This window comes from Bos javanicus, chromosome 6 (genome assembly GCF_032452875.1).
Source record: "Bos javanicus breed banteng chromosome 6, ARS-OSU_banteng_1.0, whole genome shotgun sequence".
NCBI classification, from domain to species: domain Eukaryota; kingdom Metazoa; phylum Chordata; class Mammalia; order Artiodactyla; family Bovidae; genus Bos; species Bos javanicus.
Genome location: NC_083873.1, coordinates 70,249,157 through 70,270,236, shown reverse-complemented (window position 1 = coordinate 70,270,236; position 21,080 = coordinate 70,249,157). Strand labels below are relative to the sequence as shown.

General features: G+C 42.8%; 1 non-coding gene across 1 annotated transcript; it reads right to left on the bottom strand.

Annotated features, from left to right (window-relative positions):
* Nucleotides 1–20,372: 20,372 nt before the first annotated feature.
* LOC133250160 (U6 spliceosomal RNA) lies at nt 20,373–20,479 on the bottom strand. The gene has a single exon (XR_009737264.1). It is a non-coding gene; the product is annotated as a U6 spliceosomal RNA (small nuclear RNA).
* Nucleotides 20,480–21,080: the final 601 nt, after the last annotated feature.

Genomic DNA, 21,080 nt, shown 5'->3' with positions numbered 1-21,080 from the left:
AATTTAGTATTTTTTTCTTTTATGTTTCCTGCTCTTTGAGCCCTACGTTAAAAATTGCTGGGCTCCCCTGGTGGCTTAGACGGGGGAACTCGGGTTTGATTCCTGGATCGGGAAGATCCCTAGAGAAGGAAATGGCAACCCACTCCAGTATTCTTGCTTGGAAATTCTCATGGATGGAGGAGCCTCATGGGCTACAGTCCATGGGGTTGCAAAGATTTGGACATGACTGAGCAACTTCACTTTCACTTTAAAAGTTATTTGCCTAATCCCAGATAACCAAGCCTTTCTCCTATGTTTTTCTTGCAGAATTTTAAAGTGTTATGTTTTACATATAGACCTATATAACATTTTGATTTAATTTTTGTATACAAGGTTAGATGATGAATGAGATTCCATAATTTTGGAGAGGGACATATGGATAACCAATTGTTCTTGCATCATTTGTTGAAAAGATTGCCATTCCCCCTTGAATTTTCTGGACACCTCTGTAAAAAAATAATCAATTAGCCATATAGGTTTGGGTACTTTTCTACATACTATACCTTCCATTTGTTTATCTATATTTATGTTCAAAGAGTTGGACATGACTGTGCACTAAGCTCACATGTTAATACAACACAGTCTTTATGACTGTAGCTTCAAATATGTATGAATCAGGTAGTGTAAGTAATCTAGTATAAGAACTTGGGTCTTTTTTGTAAAATTGTTTTGGCTACTATGAGTCATTTGCGTTTTCATATAAATTTTAGAATTTGGCTTGTGAATTTCTATTTTAAAAGCCTGTTGGACTTTTGATTAGGATGCATTGACTCTATAGACTAACTTGGAAAAATTTGACATTTTAATGAATTTTAATCTTCTATTACTGTGGCATATTTCCCCTTTAATTTTCAGGTTACAGATCTTGCATGTGTTTTGTTAACTTCATCCCTACGAATTCATATTTTTGATGCTACTTTAAATAGTACTGGTTTTAAATTGCAGTGTATTAAACTGAAATGTATTTAAATTGCAATTCATTGCTAGTGTCAAAGAAATACAATTGAAATCTGTATTGATTTTTATCAAGCAGCCTTACTATCAACTTATAGTTCTAACAAGGTTTTTAAAAATAGATTTCTTAGAATTTTCTATATAGAAGATTATATTGTACGCAAATGAGAATAGCTTTTTTTTCTTCTTTCCAATCTCTATGTCTTTTACTTGTAGTTCTTTCATGATGGCCTTGGCTAGGACCTACATAGTACGATGATGAATAGAAATGGTGAGAGCAGACATTTTCATCTGTTCTCGGTTCCAAAAATGAGCAAGAATGGCTTAATGTAGAAAAGCACAAAAAGCTTAGATATAAATAATATCATTTGGTTTCAATCTGTGTATCCTCCTGGTTTTACTTTCCTATATATTAGCATCACCATCAGTCTAATTTTCTTCACATAAAGTTCCCCAGGTCTTCCAGGCACACATCTCGCAGTTTCAGCCTAGTGCAGTGGTTCTCAACTCTGGACAGTTTTGCTCCCCTCACTACCCAGAGACATATGGCAGTATCAAAGGACATTCTGGGTTATCACAACTGGAGATGGGGGAGTTGCTATTAGCAACTAGTGAGTTCAGGCCAGGGATGCTGTTAAACATCTGACAATGAATAGAACAGCCCCTCAGGCTTCCCAAGTCGCACAGTGGAAAAGAATCCACCTGCCAATGCAGCAGACACAGTTCAGTTCAGTTCAGTTCAGTCTCTCAGTCATGTCTGACTCTTTGTGACCCCATGAACCGCAGCATGCCAGGCCTCCCTGTCCATCATCAACTCCCAGAGTTCACTCAAACTCATGTCCATCGAGTTGGTGATGCCATCCAGCCATCTCATCCTCTGTCGTCCCCTTCTCCTCCTGCCCCCAATCTCTCCCAGCATCAGGGTCTTTTCCAATGAGTCAACTGTTTGCATGGGCCAAAGTATTGGAGTTTCAGCTTCAGCATTACTCCTTCCAATGAACACCCAGGATTGATCTCCTTTAGGATGGACTGGTTGGACCTCCTTGCAGTCCAAGGGACTTTCAGGAGTCTTCTCCAACACCACAGTTCAAAAGCATCAATTATTCGGCACTCAGCTTTCTTCACAGTCCAACTCTCACATCCATACATGACCACAGGAAAAACCATAGGCTTGATTAGACAGACTTTTGTTGTCAAGGTAGTATCTCTGCTTTTCAATATGCTATCAAGGTTGGTCATAACTTTCCTTCTAAGGAGTAAGCTTCTTTTAATTTCATGGCTGCAGTCACCATCTGCAGTGATTTTGGAGCCCACAAAAATAAAGTCTGACACTGTTTCCACTGTTTCCCCATCTATTTCCCATGAAGTGATGGGACCAGATGCCATGATCTTAGTTTTCTGAATGTTGAGCTTTAAGCCAACTTTTTCCACTGTCTTCTTTCATTTTCATCAAGAGGCTTTTTTGTTCCTCTTCACTTTCTGCCATAAGAGTGTCATCTGCATATCTGAGGTAATTGATATTTCTCCTGGAAATCTTGATTCCAGCTTGTGCTTCTTCCAGCCCAGCATTTCTCATGATGTACTCTGCATATAAGTTAAATAAGCAGGGTGACAATATACAGCCTTGACATACTCCTTTTCCTATTTGGAACCAGCCTGTTGTTCTATGTCCAGTTCTAACTGTTGCGTCCTGACCTGCATATAGGTTTCTCAAGAGGCAGGTCGTCTGGTATTCCCATTTCTTTCAGAATTTCCCACAGTTTATTGTGATCCACACAGTCAAAGGCTTTGGCATAGTCAATAAAGCAGAAATAGATGTGTTTCTGGAACTCTCTTGCTTTTTTGATGATCCAGCGGATGTTGGAAATTTGATCTCTGGTTCCTCTGCCTTTTCTAAAACCAGCTTGAACACGTGGAAGTTCATGGTTCACGTATTGCTGAAGCCTGGCTTGGAGAATCTTGAGCATTACTTTACTAGGGTGTGAGATGAGTGCAATTGTGTGGCAGTTTGAGCACTCTTTGGCATTGCCTTTCTTTGGGATTGGAATGAAAACTGACCTTTTCCAGTCCTGTGGCCACTGCTGAGTTTTCCAAATTTGCTGGCATATTGAGTGCAGCACCATCTTTCAGGATTTGAAATAGCTCAACTGGAATTCCATCACTTCCACTAGCTTTGTTCGTAGTGATACTTTCTAAGGCCCACTTGACTTCACATTCCAGGATGTCTGGCTCTGGGTGAGTGATCACACCATTATGATTATCTGGGTCTTGAAGCTCTTTTTTGTACAGTTCTTCCGTGTATTCTTGCCATCTCTTCTTAATATCTTCTGCTTCTGTTAGGTCCATACCATTTCTGTCCTTTATCGAGCCCATCTTTGCATGAAATGTTCCCTTGGTATCTCTAATTTTCTTGAAGAGATCTCTAGTCTTTCCCATTCTGTTGTTTTCCTCTATTTCTTTGCATTGATTGCTGAGGAAGGCTTTCTTATCTCTTCTTGCTATTCTTTGGAACTCTGCATTCAGATGTTTATATCTTTCCTTTTCTCCTTTGCTTTTCCCTTCTCTTCTTTTCACAGCTATTTGTAAGGCCTCCTCAGACAGCCATTTTGCTTTTTTGCATTTCTTTTCCATGGGGATGGTTTTGATCCCTGTCTCCTGTACAATGTCACGAACCTCTGTCCATAGTTCATCAGGTACTCTGTCTATCAGATCTAGTCCCTTAAATCTATTTCTCACTTCCACTGTATAATCATAAGGGATTTGATTTAGGTCATACCTGAATGGTCTAGTGGTTTTCCCTACGTTCTTCAATTTAAGTCTGAATTTGGCAATAAGGAGTTCATGATCTGAGCCACAGTCAGCTCCTGGTCTTGTTTTTGCTCACTGTATAGAGCTTCTCCATCTTTGGCTGCAAAAATTATAATCAATCTGATTTCGGTGTTGAACATCTAGTGATGTTCATGTGTAGAGTCTTCTCTTGTGTTGTTGGAAGAGGGTGTTTGCTATGAGCAGTGCGTTCTCTTGGCAAAACTCTATTAGCCTTTGCCCTGCTTCATTCCGTACTCCAAGGCCAAATTTGCCCTTTACTCCAGGTGTTTCTTGACTTCCTACTTTTGCATTCCAGTCCCCTATAATGAAAAGGACATCTTTTTTTGGGTGTTAGTTCTAAAAGGTCTTGTAGGTCTTCATAGAACCATTCAACTTCAGCTTCTTCAGTGTTACTGGTTGGGGCATAGGCTTGGATTACTGTGATATTGAATGGTTTGCTTTGGAAATGAACAGAGATCATTCTGTCATTTTTGAGATTGCATCCAAGTACTGCATTTTGGACACTTTTGTTGACCATGATGGCTACTCCATTTCTTCTAAGGGATTCCTGCCCAGAGTAAGAGATATAATGGTCATCTGAGTTAAATTCACCCATTCCAGTCCACTTTAGTTCACTGATTCCTTGGTTCAGATGGTAAAGAGTATGCCTGGGATGCTGGAGACTCGAGTTTGATCCCTGAGTTGGGAAGATCCCCTGGAGAAGGGAATGGCAACCCACTCCAGTGTTCTGGCCTGGAGATTCCCATGGATGTAGGAGCCTGGCAGGCTACAGTACATGGGGTTCCCATGAGTCAGAAGCAACTTCACTGCAGACGGTAGATGTGGGTTTTTAATCCCTGGGTCAGGAAGATCCCATGGAATAGGAAATGGCAATCCACTCCAGTGTTCTCGCCTGAAGAATTCCATAGACAGAGAAGCCTGGTGGGCTACAGTCTATGGGGTCCCCAAGAGTCAGACACAACTGAGCACACATACCACAATAAAGCGTTCTCTGGACTAATATCTCAAAAGAGTCATGGCTGAGAAATGGTGTAGTAGGAATTCTTTTCCTATCCAACAATGTTAATTCAATTCCAGCACTGATTCTCATTGGACCAACTTGTGTCACATGCTCATCTCTGAACCAGTCACCAGGGCTGAAGCATTAAACACACCAACTGACTAGGTTTGAGCTGTGTGTTAACTGCCAGGGCTGGGGCTAAGATGTCGCACCTACCCAGACCACATGAACTATGAACACAGCAGGGGATAGCTTACCAAATTTTAAATGAATGTCTGACATCAGAGGAAGGGTAAAAGATGGTATGAAGCCAAGAAAAGCAGATGTTCAAGAGATTACCCTGGGAGACTGGTGAGAATCAGAGTCAAGTGGATAGAGGACAATATCCTAACAGGGACTTGGAGGACAATGGAGGCAGGCCAAGCTTCTAACCCACATCCAAAAGGTTGACCTGGGACTCTCAGCTACTCACAGGTCCATTGGAATAAGTTCCATCCCAACCTCATAGGCATAAACTGGAACGAGTAGGGAATGAGGGTAAATTAGGTCTGAAACTGGGCTAGATTGAGGTGGCCTGTGGAGGGCTTCAGTGACTCCAGATGTAAAGAGACAGGGAGAGAAAAGGGGGATATCGCAGAAATCTCACTGAGCATTCTTGCTTATATTCTAGTGGACAGGTTATTTTCACTAATGAATCAGATATGACAGTTCTTGTTTAGCTATCTTCAAAAGTTGGTGATATTGTGATATGTAATGATTATATTTCAAAATTCTTTTCTTTTTCCCCCTCTCTGGAAAGAAAACAGGCAGTGCTTCTCTTCCCAACAGACTCAATGTAAGCAAGATACTTAAATGATCACCTTGTGGAAGGCTATACTTTTCTCTCATTCAGTATTTTCCAACAAAAGGTATTCTTTGAGGGAAAGGCTCTGATTAAAGGCCCATAAGGTAATAATATTACCTCCATTCAATATTTTTCATGCAAAAAGTAAACAAACCAGAAAACTATAAAGAAGTGCTACTATTAAAAAGGGGGGAAAAAGGTAATAAAATTCCTGGGTGCAGGAGTAGGAAGTGTTTTTTTTCTTTTTTACATCATTAAGGATTAGAGAACTACAATTTTGAGATCCATCTGGATGGAAAATATTGCAGAAATGTGAGATTAACACCAATTCATAATGAACATTTCTGACTGAAAAGGCATCAAAAGACAAACATATTAGTGTAGTGAAGGTTTTGATCTTAATACTATTAAAGTGGGCTTTTATCACTGTTTATTTTCTTTCTGGTTTCCAAGGGAATTGAGTTTTTGACTAAGGGAAAAGCTTGGAATCAATTTATAGGGTGCATGCGAGGACACAGCAAGGTGGGGACTGCCCAAGATGATTATTGCACAAAAGAAACCTCAAAAGCAATTTTCCACTTACTTTTCTCTGTAATAGAAAATCAGAGGTTCTGGGACATTTGAAGAGTTAAAACAGAGTAAGTGGATTAGTATAGTTCTCTGTTGACTTGTGCAGGTGTATATAGAAAAGTTTTTGAAAAGTATTCATTAGCAAACTCAGAAACCTGGAAGCATCACTTAGCACAACTTTAAGTTCTACTGGGTTTTGTCTGTCCACATTTTAATTTCTACAATTCCCAAGAAGTTAATTCTTAATTTTCAGTCTCCATCTATACCTCTCAGCAGCCAAGTTCTGAAAAAGAGTCAGGAATGCACTATTAACAGAAGGGGGTTTAGGAAACAAATCAGATTGTTACTCTTTGCTTTTTCTTAGGAAATGCTGCTCTTTGCCTTCACCTCTCCCTCCCCACCCCCCACCACCAGAGATATTTTGGTTTTCTCGTTCTTTAAAAATTGAAAATCCATGTTACAAACCAAAACCAGGAAACCCTCTGGTTCTTTGGTAGAGAAGCAGGTGGAACACTAGCAGGACCCGAGTGTTCATAGCCCTTGGCAGTGGGAGACAGTAGCTTGACTCCCGAAGCACAAGCAGGGGACATTGTCATTTCTGTCCACTGAATTCACATCACAGTGGGTTCAAGGTGAGTAAGCCTAGAGAAGAGAGGGATGCTGCTGGTTTAGCTCCCTATAGGTGTCTTTGAAAAAGAGGTTTCCTGTAGCAAGGTACAAAAACCCGCTCCGGATTGAGCAAAGGGGCAATTTATTGGTGCCACTGCATTGGATCTCAGAGACAAATGCATTCAAGAGTCCCTGTTGAGACTCTTTCATCTCCATCTCAGCTGCTCAGATGAGCGACTTATTTTCTCAAGTCATGTTTCTCCCAGACTGGCACGATGGCTGCCCAAACGTCAGGGCCCTTGTCTTTTTTGTCACCAGAAAGGAAGCACTGTCTTCCTTTAAATCTCAGTGAAGTCCTCTGCTCGCCCCCATTTAGGTCTCATGCTCTTGTTCTATAGCCGGGGGAGCAGAATCCATGATGGGCAATGCACAGTAGGACCCCCAACATTGAAGGGGAGGAAGAACTTCTTCCCCAAACCATTTTCTTGTCTGTTCCGAATCAGAGCAGACAATTAACATACTACATTTTACAGATGGTGCGATACTTTCTCTCCCCACATTTTAACATCTCTGAAATCATGATCAGTGTCATGTCATAGTTAATTGGCAGAATTTCTTCTTTTTTAACATTACCTAAAGTAGTGGTTCATCTTATAATGGATGACATCTTAGAGTCAGTGAAATATGGGCTGGCTGAAGGCATGTGAAGGTCAAAAGGAGAGTAGTAATAACAGCAGACAAAAGCAACAGTAGGCGTGACTGCCTGGATCAGGGAAAAAAATGCCAAGGATCAAAACCTCAATACTAAGGGAGGGATATGGAGGTTAACACCGTGAACACTGTCATGGTTTTGTAGCCAGTGAACCTCGGCTTCTGTCACCGACTCAGATGAGTTGCCTGAGGGAAACTGTTCAACTCAAGAGCCTTTGTTTCCAGTTTAGGAGCTGACAGTTCAGAAGCCTGTCTGCTCCTCTGGAAGGCTCTAAGAGTTAAAGAGTTGACAGCTTTCTGTGTGTGGGTCTCTTACCTACCCTTCTGTCTTATTCAGGACAGTTGCTGGGGTGACAGAGATTTTTTAGATCCCCACAGGGGTCCAAGAAACCCCTTTCAGGAGCTAAATATTCCACACATCCAGGATCTATACAGGATGTATACTGATCCTCTATCAGTCACATTGGTAACACTTTATCTTCTTTCATCAGTTCTAATTGCCCAGAAAACAGCAAAGGGGCAAGGTGGAAGCAAAACCCAAAGGACTTAGCAGAGCCCCCGCTGTGCCCTCCAAGTCTGTTTTGAAGATTTATTTCTATACTGAATTAACTAGAAAGTGGGGGACTAAGAGGAGGAGGGGAAGTACATGCTAATAGCTGCATCGCGTTGCAACAAATTAAGCTCAGTTTCCACAATGACAAAATACACGGAGTGCATATTAACCAGGCAGTTTATTGCAGTAACTATTCTGAGGGATGTTTTGTTTCTGTTTCTTAAACTGTTTCCAGATCCAATGTCTTTGCAGCCTTTTTTGGACAAATTCAAGTTTGGCTGAGACAAGTGGACTGAGCACATTCTCATTAATGCAAAAAAGTTCTATTGTTCTCATGTCCCAGGGAAAACAAAAGGTACTACTGAGAGTAGGGGGGTGTAATTTGGGGGATTTGGGGTGCATATGCTCCCAAAACACACTATGGGGCATTAGGTCAGCATGCTGAGAGAGAATATAAAACCGGATTAACAGGAACTGAGTAGTTATTATGGAATGCCACCCCCAGTCTCCCACCAGCCCAGTGCCATGAGTTCCAAAAAGAGCAGGTATCACCACTCTGGCCTTCCCCCTCTTGGAGGGGATATGGGGAGAAATGGCAGCAATGCATAAGGCACATCTCTCTTGGAGACACAGCCCTGTAAGAAAAAGAGACACATCATCCTTCATACTAGGAGGACTGGGGGCAACCATACTGGAAAGCTGCTCTTGTCAGAGCCTGGTGGTCCAGGACTCGATTCAACCCAGTGATTGACATGCCCTAAACACCAGCGTTGCAGTGACATATCCATTCAGTGGCGCATGACTCATCTAAAGGACAAGAGATTTTGGTCTCTCTATTCATCCATAAACCCACCCCACCATTTCCTGGCATCCCAGGCATCATGGTCTATGTGGACATTTATTCACTTATTTCCTCGCTTATTCAACAAGTGTTTTTTGAGTGTGCCTAGCATGTGCTTGGGCTTCCCAGGAGGTGCTAGTGGTAAAGAACTTGGCTGCCAATGCAGGAGATGTAAGAGACGTGGGTTCAATCCCTGGGTCAGGAAGATCCACTGGACGGGGGCACAGCAGCCCACTCCAGTATTCTTGCCTGGAAAATCCCATGGACAGAGGAGCCTAGCAGGCTACAATCTGTGGGCCCGCAAAGAGCTGGACACGATTGAAGTGACCTAACACACACAGAGCATGTGCTCAGCCCTGTTTGAAGCCCTGGGGATACAGCAGTAAAGAGCACGAATTGAAAACAAGGCAAAAATCAACTCCCTGTCTCGTGAAGCTTACATTCTAGTGGATATCAGGGGCTTGGCCTCTCTAGCATCCCTTCCTGTGAGGCCAGCCCTTCGGTGTTCCTTTGAGGAGCTATTCTCAAGCTCTGTGATGGAGACGAGGTTGATGAATCCTTGACTGGAGAGGCAGCTGTAAACTCAAGGCCCCACACAATTGGGACACGCAGCCTCTTGAGACCTGCAGCCCCTTGAGACCTGCCATTTCAGCTGGTGGGGCAAGGAGTGATTAGCTGGAGAGATATAAGTCTAGATCTGTAACTGGCCACCTCTGCCACTATACAGGGACAGCCTGCTTGGTACTGAAGTGGACACAGAGGAGAACTGAGCTGAGGAATGGATAGAGACTGAGAGAACTCCTGGAATGTCTTCCATGCCCAGTACCCAACGATTTCCATTTTTACTAGGCCAGTTGAGTTGGGTTTCTGTTATTTGCAACCAGAAGACACCTGAAAAATAGCATCTCAGTGCCAGTGAAGTTGTAAAATAAGAGTTGGTTTTCTGTGGCTTCTCTCTGATATTCTTGCATACCTTTCCCCAGAGAAACTCAGCACAGTCATGCCAGGGCAGTCTTGGGATATTCCCAGAATGTATGCAATTCCTCTAACCTGCTGGACCAAGGTATACATTTTCCATACTCTTTGGCACTCAGGTCCTTTCTCCTTCCATGGAGAGATATCATAGTGCGAGGGGAGCTGCCAGCTGTCAGAGACCAACAAGAGCTGACTTTTGAACCCTATCTCTGCACCATCCCAGCTATGTGGCCTTGGGCAAGTCATATCCCCCAGGTTCATTTCAGCATCAGTGAAATAGGAATTCGAATCCCATCCTCACAGCACCACACATAGGAGGAACAACACACACACGAATGGGTCTCCTCTCCCTCCACTCTGCCATTTCTCTCTTATCAAAACACTGACCACAGTGGATGTCTTATGACAACCTGATCTGATGACTTAGGAGACATGAGTGAAAAGAAACTTGGTGGCGGAGGGGCAGGGGTCCCCAAGCAAGGGAAGACTGGTTACAGATTTTTACAAGGGATTTATATTTGGCCCAGGGTGCTGCTGACCTTCTGGGCTGGCTTTTAACCCCCAGCCCTGAAAATGAATGCATGAAAAGTCTATAGTGACAGCAAAGTGAAGTGTGCTTCTCTCTGGGGATATTTACATTTGAAACTGGAACAGTTTCTTGTTGTAAACGGATGACTCTTAATTACAGGCATTAAATTGGGGCTGAAGGGAGACAGTCTGCACACATCGAGGGTTGGATATACCACAGTGGCATCCATTTACTCGCTCCGTGGATGAAGCCAGGTCTGATGGGTGAACCCCCAGCACTGCAGGCTCTGAATTGATCTCTCTCACCTCTCTTCTCTGAAATAAATGTGTGTGTTGTGGCCTGAAGTGTCTGAACCTCCTTCCCCACAGCAGTCATCCTGCCAGCAGCAAGGCCCCACCCTGCGATAGAGGTTCCGATGCTCTCTTGGCTCTCTCGCTGCCTGAATGTGGTAATGACCTAGGTTCTGTCCATTAGACGCAGCATCAGGGGTTCTCTGACACAAAAGTCAGAGAGTGTGAAGGATTCTTCATGGGGTAAAGCAGGTGGCAATTGTTCCAGGGATGCAAAAAGGGCTGCCCAACACCCATACCTACAGGGTTAGGGATCTGAGGGATGACAACAGATGTTCTCTGCCTGGTGCTCCAACTCCCCAGGGACTCTGTGAATTAGAGCTCTCATTTCAGTAAATTAATTTCTATATAAATTAGCCAGACTGGTGTTGCCTGGAAAATCAGAATCGTAAACGATACCCACCTGTCCACAAAAGGCATCTATTCCTGGCTTCTCCTATTTTCTGAACCTCACATCTTGTTTCTACATTTGTACCTGCCACTTCCAAATTTAGCCAGGATCATTTCTTTCCTGAATGTCAACTCTTCAATGTCACATAATCGTCAGTGGTACCTCCAGTGTCCTGGTCCCTCAGTAGTAGTTAGTGACCATGAATCTAAACGTCCACTCCTTCTTCGTTTGCATCCTGTACCCATTCTGTCCTTCAGAACATCTGCTTAGGCACAAATATGCATGGCATGCCTACTACAGCAGGCAGCAGGAGCACTGTGCTGTCCAATCCTCAAAGGGCTGGGCTCCCTTGGGGGAATTCTTCCTCTTTAATAGTTCCCCAGTCCATCGCAGATTCTTCCTCTCTGGAAGTGCATCCATCTTGTCCCTGAATTATTAGCAACACACTCCTCACCTTAGGCTGTTTTCACCCATCTTTGTGATGTGCCGGCCGTCCTCTGATGTGTTTGGAATCCCATCACGTCTCTTGTCAGACACCAACGGTGGTTCATTACAGTGCTGCAAATATAATCAGAGTGTTAGATAATGAGGTCTCATAGGCCCCTGGCAAGCAAGCACCTCTCTCACCTCTCTGTTGCCTCTTGGTAAGCACTACACCAGGCTTACATGATCTGCCTCCAACCCCAGGTCCCCCTGAAATGTAATAGGCCATTCCCCACCAGGAGGGCTTCACCCACCTTGTCAGACATCAGAATACTCCTGGGAGGTATATGCACATGAGTGCCCTTGGGCTCCAGATGGTCTAGAAAGTCCAGCATTCCCTGGGCACATGTACTATTTCCCGATACAGTTTTTGTTGATTGTGTGCTTGACACAGTTGGGCTTTTTTGGTTTATATTTTGGTGTGTACGTGTGTGTGATTTAGAATCTTCAAGACTATACATTTCTCAAAGGCATGGACAGTGTCCCATTTCTAACTCTCCTTGCCTATAGTTAGAATAATAACAATGATATAAATATTTGTATTTTGCCTAATTGTTTACAAAGTGCTGTCACGAATATTAAAAATGTCTCCCAGTGACATTGTGAGGTGGGAATAGAAGTATCACAGTTAAGACATTAGGCTCTGGATCAGGTAGACTGAATTAAATCCTGACTCTGTAACTTGATATGGACCGGTGTCTCGGTTTATTAATCTCTGAACAGGGGAAGACAGTGGTTCTGAGTTCAAATGGTTGTTGTAAGAATGTTGTGAATGAGTCCAGGTGTGAAAAGCGCCCGGCATATAGAACAGGCCCAGTTAAGAGTACTGTTGACTCTTGAACAACACGGGTTTGAGCTGTGCTGGTCCACTTATAGGTAGATTTTTTCCATAAATACGCGCAGTACTACATGAATCACATTGGGTGCATCCTCTTTGGATGTGGGATAGCAGCTGTGGAGGGCTGACATGGGACTTGAGCATCTGAGAATTTGGGCATATGCAGGGGTACCTGGGACCAATCCCCCAAGGCTAAGGATGATTGTCTTGTTATTGTTGCTATTGTTTGATGCAGTAACCATCTTCACTTTACAAAGCAGGGAAAGGTGAAGTAATTTGCCTATGGATTTGTTAAACTAAGGAGCAGAACAGGATATAGAACAGGCTCTAAGTTGCCACAGCTGTGCCATACGCAACATATCATAGGGCCCCTGACGATTCAAAGCATCTCACTCTACTCACTGGGAGAACAGGATGGGCATTGCCAATGTGTATGCAAGAATCCAAAACACCAAAAGCACTGGGGTCTTAAAAAGCAACTATGTAAAGACGCCAGTGTGACATTCTCTGAGAAGATTTGCCTTCTCCCCTATCACATATACCTTTGAAAAAGTAAAATGTCCCCTCCTGAGAAATCAGAAGCTGCTGAGGAAATACCTCAGGTGCTGGCTTGCCCACCACTTCAGAGAACTGAAGTCTTGAGCCACTGGGCTCAAGACTTACAGGTACTAAATTAGAGACTTTAAAAATTCCGTTTTTCCTCACTGGTGAGGGGAAGGAGGGCAAAGTCTCCAGAGCAACGTTTCTCAGGAAGCCCATCCCTGGGATCAGTCAATATGTCACTTTTCTTTTGCCACAATATAGAGCAAGGAATGAAATGCCCAATTGGCAAAGAAAAACAGTCACATTTTGGAATGAAAAAAACTGTCCACCAGAACATTCCAATGGAATGTGGGACTGTGGAGAGGGCTTCAGGCTTGTTTCATGATGTGCTGTGTGACCCTGAACAACCTCCCCAGCCTTGGGGGCTCAGGTTCCTTATCTATGTGACGGGGATAATACCCCCACCACAGGATAACTGTGGGGATTAAATGAGATAATGCCCTCGGATCACTGGGCATTGGATCTGGTTAACAACAGCGTTCAAGATAGATTTTTAAAATCCTAGGTTCTATTTAAAATTCGTCTTGGCTCAGTCCATCCAGTGATTTCCACATAGTCCAGCAAACCTGGGTGGGATTGTGTCTGGGAGGGAGTAGAATGTCTGCTCAGCTGCTGATGGCTCCACATGACTTCAGGTCACCTCTTAGCAGCTTCTCAACACCCACACCCTGAAGAATGTAGCTAATTGTAATTTTACTTTCCTTTTAGAATTTGATGTAATCTTTAAACCTTAAGGCACACAAATCTCAAGTGCACAGCTCCATGAGGTTTTAGCGTGGGTATGGCTGTGTTGTGATGACCCAGATCAAGTGAAAGAATATTTCTATTATCCTTGAAGTTTCCCCCTGCCCACTACAGACCGTACACCTCCACTCCCAGTCATAACAACTCTTCTCGATTGCATTCCCTCAGATTTGGTTTGCTTTTTCTCTTAGAACTTGTCTTTAAAAGAGAAACAGAAAAAGCCCTTCCTGCTTTTTAAGTCACCTGCCACCATCCTCAAGAACAATTCTGTTTTAGCCTAAGGTTCTTCTGAGATTGGAGAAAGAAGTGGGAAGAAAAAAACCAGATTGGTGAGGAAGATGAAGTCAGGAGAGGCCAGGCCTTGGGATAGGCTTTGTCCTGTAATGTGAGGACAAATCCTGGGAAAACAATTGATGTAACAGAGGAGGTGTTTACAGACTGAAAGGTTAATCAGTGCCTCTGAGGAGCCCTGAACACTCAGGCTCTCTGTCATTGACAGCAAGTGTGCATGCTCAGTCAGTCATGTCTGACTCTTTGTGACCCCATGGACTGTAGCCCGCCAGGCTCCACTGTCCATGGGATTTTTCAGGCAAGAATACTGGAGTGAGTTGCCATTTCCTTCTCCAGGGGATCTTTCCAACCCAAGGATCAAATCCATGTCTCCTGATTCTTTACCACTGCAGCACCTGGGAACCCCCATTCACTGCACAAAGACACTCAAAGATGCAAAGGCCATCCAAAATGACATCAGAGAGGATGGATTGAAGAAAGCCTTCCAGGTAGAAGGTCAGTTTTGCCAGTTACCTGCAGAGATGAGCACTTGCTGTCATCAGGCTTGGAAACAAGACTCAGGGGTGGCACATGAACTCCTAGGAGGAGGAGGTGCCCAAATTCCGCCCAGAACGAGGGGAAAGAAGAGGGAGGGGGCAGACAATTCCAATTCCAGAAGGTGTGCCTGTAGCTGTTCATGTTCAAACAGCTCGTGCAATCCTTGAGCCTCTAGATAATCTTTCCCTTGGTTTATGAGACTGTGAGGGGATTATATTAACTATTCCTGATTCCTCTGTTGACACTTGGATTAGCTGTGCTGATGGAAGGGCAGGGCAGCCTTTTAGCCTAGGTGGCAGGGGGAGAATGTAATCAGGGACCACACGGTGCAGTGTTAGGGTCAACCCAGCCAGGTCAGGGAGGCGTTGTGCGAGTCCATCAGAAAACAGGGCTCCCCTTCTGTGTTTTTCTTCCCAAGCTCAACGCTCATTGAGAAGGAGCTGGATACAGTCCAGTCCATCCATGGGATTGCCCTGGGCCAACTTGTAGTGCACGGGACAGGGATGTGGGCTTCCCTGGTGCTTCAGATGGTAAAGGATGTAAGGTTCTGGCATCTAATCAGGTAGCTGAACACAATTAGAAGCAATCTATAAAATAGAGTCACCCTTAATACAGGTAAAGATGTCAGGCTCTGTGTTGACTGATATCCTTTAGTGCCTTCACCTCCTTTCCACTGACTACACTTCTCAAAGCTGTAGAGAATATTGCAGCTCCCAACATTCTTTCCTGGCTGTATATCTTTAATAAAACAAATTTTAAGCACCTCCCAATTATGTATGAAAGTGTGAAAGTGTTAAGTCACTCAGTCATGTCCGAAACTTTGCGACCCCATGGACGTAGCCCACCAGGCTCCTCTGTCCATGGAATTGTCCAGGCAAGAATAATGGAGTGGGTTGTCATTCCCTTCTCCAGGGAATCTTCCTGACACAGGAATCGAACCTGGGTCTCATGTATTGCAGGCATATTCTTTATGCCTGGGAATAGAGGCAGGGAAACCCCCAATTACACATATCTGTTTTTCAATTATATATATGGACTACCCTGCCAGTGTATTCTGTGTAGTAAAAACAAAAACAAAAGGAACATTTGAAAAAAAAAGAGAGGAATAATATTCTTACAGATTTTAATTTTAGTTTTTAACAGTGAAAAAATATTTTGCTTTTATCGAACAGAATCAATACATTTTAGCAAGAGCAGCAGTTTAGTAAATCTTTGTTTAATCCATTATGATGAAACAGTTTGACATAGTTCTAAGCTAATGCAGATGAGTTCAAACCTTGGTTTGCAAGACTGTGAGAACTGAAAAAGTTTCCTTACCAAGGGACACAGTGGCTAAAAGAAGAAATGCACTCCTGGCTGGAATTAATAAATGATAAGTGTTTTTTGTTTGTTTGCTTAGTCTTATTTGTAAATTATGCAAATTTGGTTGGAATTTGGCTAGGAATTTTGTATTCCTTGATGTCTATCAATTGTTCTTACAAAATAGCCTTGCATTGTTCTCATATTGTTAGGATTTTTAACCAGTGGATCAAAAACCACTGAAATTCTTCGGGAGATCTTTTAACAGGTTAAACATTGTATTTCCAATTTTTGAAAGAGTGTTGACACGTGGCATATTTACACTGTTTGTACCAAGAGACGAGACATTCTAATCATTTCCAAAATGCTCTTCTCATATATGAGTTTCTTTAGAAAGACTTTCCTACTTGTTAAAATGTTACCTTTACCTTGAGGGGACAGATGAAGTGTGTTTATTTTTTCAAAAATACCTGCGAGATACTATTTGTCATCAGAGTAAAGGTCTGAAATATGAAACACTTCATCCTTATAGAAGAAAAATGGGGAACTCATCTTTAAGTTTGACAAGTCTATTCAGAACTTTTCCAAAGGACAACTTGTGAAACTCAGGGTGTTTCAAAAATAGTTTCATCCATCTCAATAGAAGAGACTGCTGATTCTACTGTCTAGAATAACACAGTAACCAGTCATGTATGAACAGCAGTAGCTCTCTATAACTGAAGAGCGAGGAAGAAAGGGGACACCATGGCTAACCCTCTGCCTTGGAGACCTGCTCTCCACCTGCAGGGTGTCTCCCATGCTGTGTGTGACAAGTATTTGACTTAGGGTGCCAATGACAACCCACATAATACATTTTCTGTGTTTCTTCTAGATTAAAAATAAACGTATAGATAGAGAAGCTTGAGTTGTCCTGTGGCTCCCATTCCACTATGGAAACTTGTGTTGCTCTTGAGTTAGATTGATTCTGTATTGACCTACTTTGGCAACTAAACAACAACTTCATAACTCTAGTTGTGAGACTTGAGGTGCTTTATGTAGCCTTGCTGTGCACAGCTTTTCTCCAGACTTGAGATACTGGCAGCACTGACCTCATTGTCTTGTTAAGAGGGTCACATGACATGTTGCATGAAATCACTAAGCATGGTGCCTGGTGTGATGGAACTGGCCACACCAGTACTTGCACATCAGGTTCCACAGATCAAGAAGCATGCTTTAAACAGCTCTTGCTCAAAAACCATCCATCTGAGACAGTCTATTCAGTTCAGTTCATTTCAGTCGCTCAGTCATGTCTGACTCTTTGCGACCCCATGGACTGTAGCACGCCAGGCTTCCCTGTCCATCACCAACTCCTGGAGTTTACTCAGACTCATGTCCATTGAGTTGGTGATGCCATCCAACCATCTCATCCTCTGTTGTCCCCCAATCCATTTCCACCTCAATTTCAGGTCTGACTTTGGAAATGGTAGATATACTTCACTGGGGCTCAGATGTTGGATCCAACTCATTGATGGTGGCTTCTTAGAGCACTGAATTGAAATGGACTGTGACATTGAATGTAAGTTCAAAGAGGGGAAGAGGGCAGTGAATGATCAATTGTGAACGTCTGTCATGGGCGTAAGGGGAGGGAATGGTAGCAAGCCTCCCAGACACTACTGATCCTTATCTCATTTCTGTGCACCTTCAGGACCTGGTGAGTGCCTTGATCATCCTTACATCACCAGTCCTTATCACCGTTTCTACAACAGACTGGGGGTCAGACCTGGTTTGTTGAATAAAGGGAATACATAAACAAATGGCTCTGTCTCGTCATTACCATCACCTCCATTAGCCTGAAGAAAAGCATTGTTTTCTAAAAAACAGTCTGATCATAGAATGCTGCGTAGAGGGCTTCAGAGTGGGACCAGCAGGTCTGAGCAGGTACCTCAAGTTGAAGAAGGGACTGTTGAAGGAGGGCTGTGGAGAAAGATGAGACTGAAGAGCAGAGGAGGAGGAGATAGGGAAAGCCAGTGGTAGGATTTGTGGGACACAAACCAAAGTCTGGCAACCTACAAGTCACAGCTAACCAAAGTGACTGTACTTAGCTCTCTGAATTATATAAAGGAGTACTTTATGTGCTTTTAAACCAGTATTTTTTTTTTAAATGTTGGGTAGCACAGAGGTAAAAGTATTTCTGTGACTGTTAAAAGTCAAGAATTTTAAGGGTAGCTTTCTGTGTTCATTTTTGCAACCTATGAATGTGTGATTCTGTGCTGGATGAAAACAGCTAGTTTGTAAGAAAAACTCACCTCATTTGGTGTGGCCAGAAAGACAACTATGAAATTTAGGCATTTGTAGAAATATAGATGGAAAAGATCTTGAAGATCAGATCAAGGAGTCAAAACTTTCAATTTTGAAGATTAGAAATTATTTCTCTTTGATTTTTAGACACAATTTTCATTTTTCTAGTCTATCCCATAATCCCACCACCAATGTGCCATGTAGACAAAGTTGTCTTTTTCAAACTGAAGTGAACTAACACTCACTGAGTTTTAGAAATTGAAACACTGCTCACGCTCTCTTGAGCTAAGCCACATTCCTTGGGTGTTATAAAACTTGAACTAGGAATGACTGTGAGAGGTATGCAGACATATAAAACAAGTATGCTTTGCTACATATGCATGATAATTAATGTATAATTACAATTTAATGTCTGCCATTAACTGCAGAGTAATGTTCTTCACTCGCTGTAAACAGGCAACAGAAAACACCCACTCAAGTTGCTAAGCATGCCTTTGATTCCCTGACGCTTTTATGCCAGACGCAGTAAATTAAATCCTTTAGGGTTCTCCTCTAGCGAAGAGAGATTTTTCTTGCCAGTTGTTCTGTAATGAACATTCGCCAATCCTTGACTGATGTTGGATATGAAGTTGCACATTAGCTGTGTATTAAATAGCACCTGCTGTGTGTACAGAATGCAGTCAGTAGTACAAAGGAAACCTCGGTGGGCACTTGAGAGAGCCCAGTAAGCAATGTTTCTCTTCCATGATCAACTTCTGAGCCATGTGAAAGTCAGACAAAAGGATAAGGCAGCCAGGAAACGAAGTCATCTTTTTTTCACTGACAAAGCTGATATTGGAGAATGTGGCTTATATGCACAACTGTTAGATGGGGAAACAGTGACAGACTTTATTTTCTTGGGCTCCAAAATCACTGCAGATGGTGACTGCAGCCATGAAATTAAAAGACGCTTGCTCCTTGGGAGAAAAGTTATGACCAACCTAGACAGCATATTAAAAAGCAGAGACATTACTTTGCCAACAAAGATCCATCTAGTCAAAGCTATGGTTTTTCCAGTAGTCATGTATGGATGTGAAAGTTGGACTATAAAGAAAGCTGAGCGTTGAAGAATTGATGCTTTTGAAATGTGATGTTGGAGAAGACTCTTGAGAGTCCTTTGAACGGCAAGGAGATCCAGCCAGTCCATCCTAAAGGAAATCAGTCCTGAATATTTACTCGAAGGACTGATGCTGAAGCTGAAACTCCAAAAACTTTGGCCACCTGATGCAAAGAACTGACTCATTGGAAAAGACCCTGATGCTGGAAAAGATTGAAGGCAGGAGAAGGGGACGACAGAGGATGAGATGGTTGGATGGCATCACCGACTCAATGGACATGAGTTTGAGTAAACTCTTGGAGTTGGTGATGGACAGGGAGGCCTGGCGTGCTGCAGTCCATGGGGTCGCAAAGAGTCAGACATGACTGAGCGACTGAACTGAACTATTGGTTCTCGACCCAGAATTTGGCAAATCAGCCTACCTAGTCATAGACCAGCCTGGAGGACCACAGATGCAGCCTCTAAAGCTTACAGACATGGGGGTCAGAGAGGCATGTGTACCCCTGCAGAAGAGATGGGAGCTGGGCTCCAGCATCATCTTCCAGACTGACCAATCAAATGAAGTCACTTCTTGAACCTCTTTTCTAGTGTAGCCCCTGATGGCTGTGAAGTTGTGACAAGGGTCACTGCCTAGATCCAGATTCAAGAGAAGGACAGCAGAAGGTCATCAAAATACTAAATATAATCAGAACATGCAGGAAATACAACATCCATTTGAATATAGGCTTCAAGAAGGCAGAGTTTTTTCCTACAAATTCTTTATCTGCAGCAGTTTGTTCACTGCTGTATTGCCAATGCTTAGGAAAATTACCTGCCACAAATAAGGTGTTCATTGAATGAATTAATAGGAGTAAGTGAGTAGGCAGAGAGGCAACACTAGTGTAACATACCTGGAGCTCCTTCTTCATGGAAAGAAATACTGTTTATCTGCCATGTGCTTATGAGATATAATGATGATGATGATGATAGCCATCTTAGGAAAATTAGTTTTGTTTTGTTTTGTTTTGTTTTAAATATGGAACGCTTCACGAATTTGCGTGTCATCCTTGCGCAGGGGCCATGCTAATCTTCTCTGTATGGTTCCAATTTTAGTATATGTGCTGCCGAAGCGAGCACAGAAAATTAGTTTTGATTTGACAACTCTGCCATTACATGATATCATAGTGTTATTTGTGGGTAAGGAAAAAAGAATGTCATTCTCAGTGCTAATATTTATTAGACATGTATATTAGGTGCTGGAACTTTTCTAAGCTCTTTACAAGTATTAACCCTCCTAAACTTCGTAGCAATCCTTTGATGTGGGTACCATTATTGGCCTATGTTATGTATGTGCCAAAGATCAGAGTCAAGTATGGAAAATTCAAATGCAGGCATTTTAATTCCTAAACTCATGCTATAAGTCATAATGTTTGCATTTTACAGTTGACCCTTGAATGACACAGGTCAGAACTACGTGGGTTCTCTTAATGCGGATTTTTTTCAATACATACATACTCCAGTACTACATGATCCATGTTGGTTAAATCTGCAGATATAGAGGAACCACGGATATGGAAGGGTGACCATAAAGTTATACAAGGATTTTCAACTGGGGGTGTCAGCGTCCTTAAATGTTGTTCAAAGCTCAACTGTACTTTGGAAATATACCTTCCTCTCTCTTCTGGTCAGGTTTTCTTCACCCTTGCATGATTTAGTCTCCACATCTACACATTGGTGA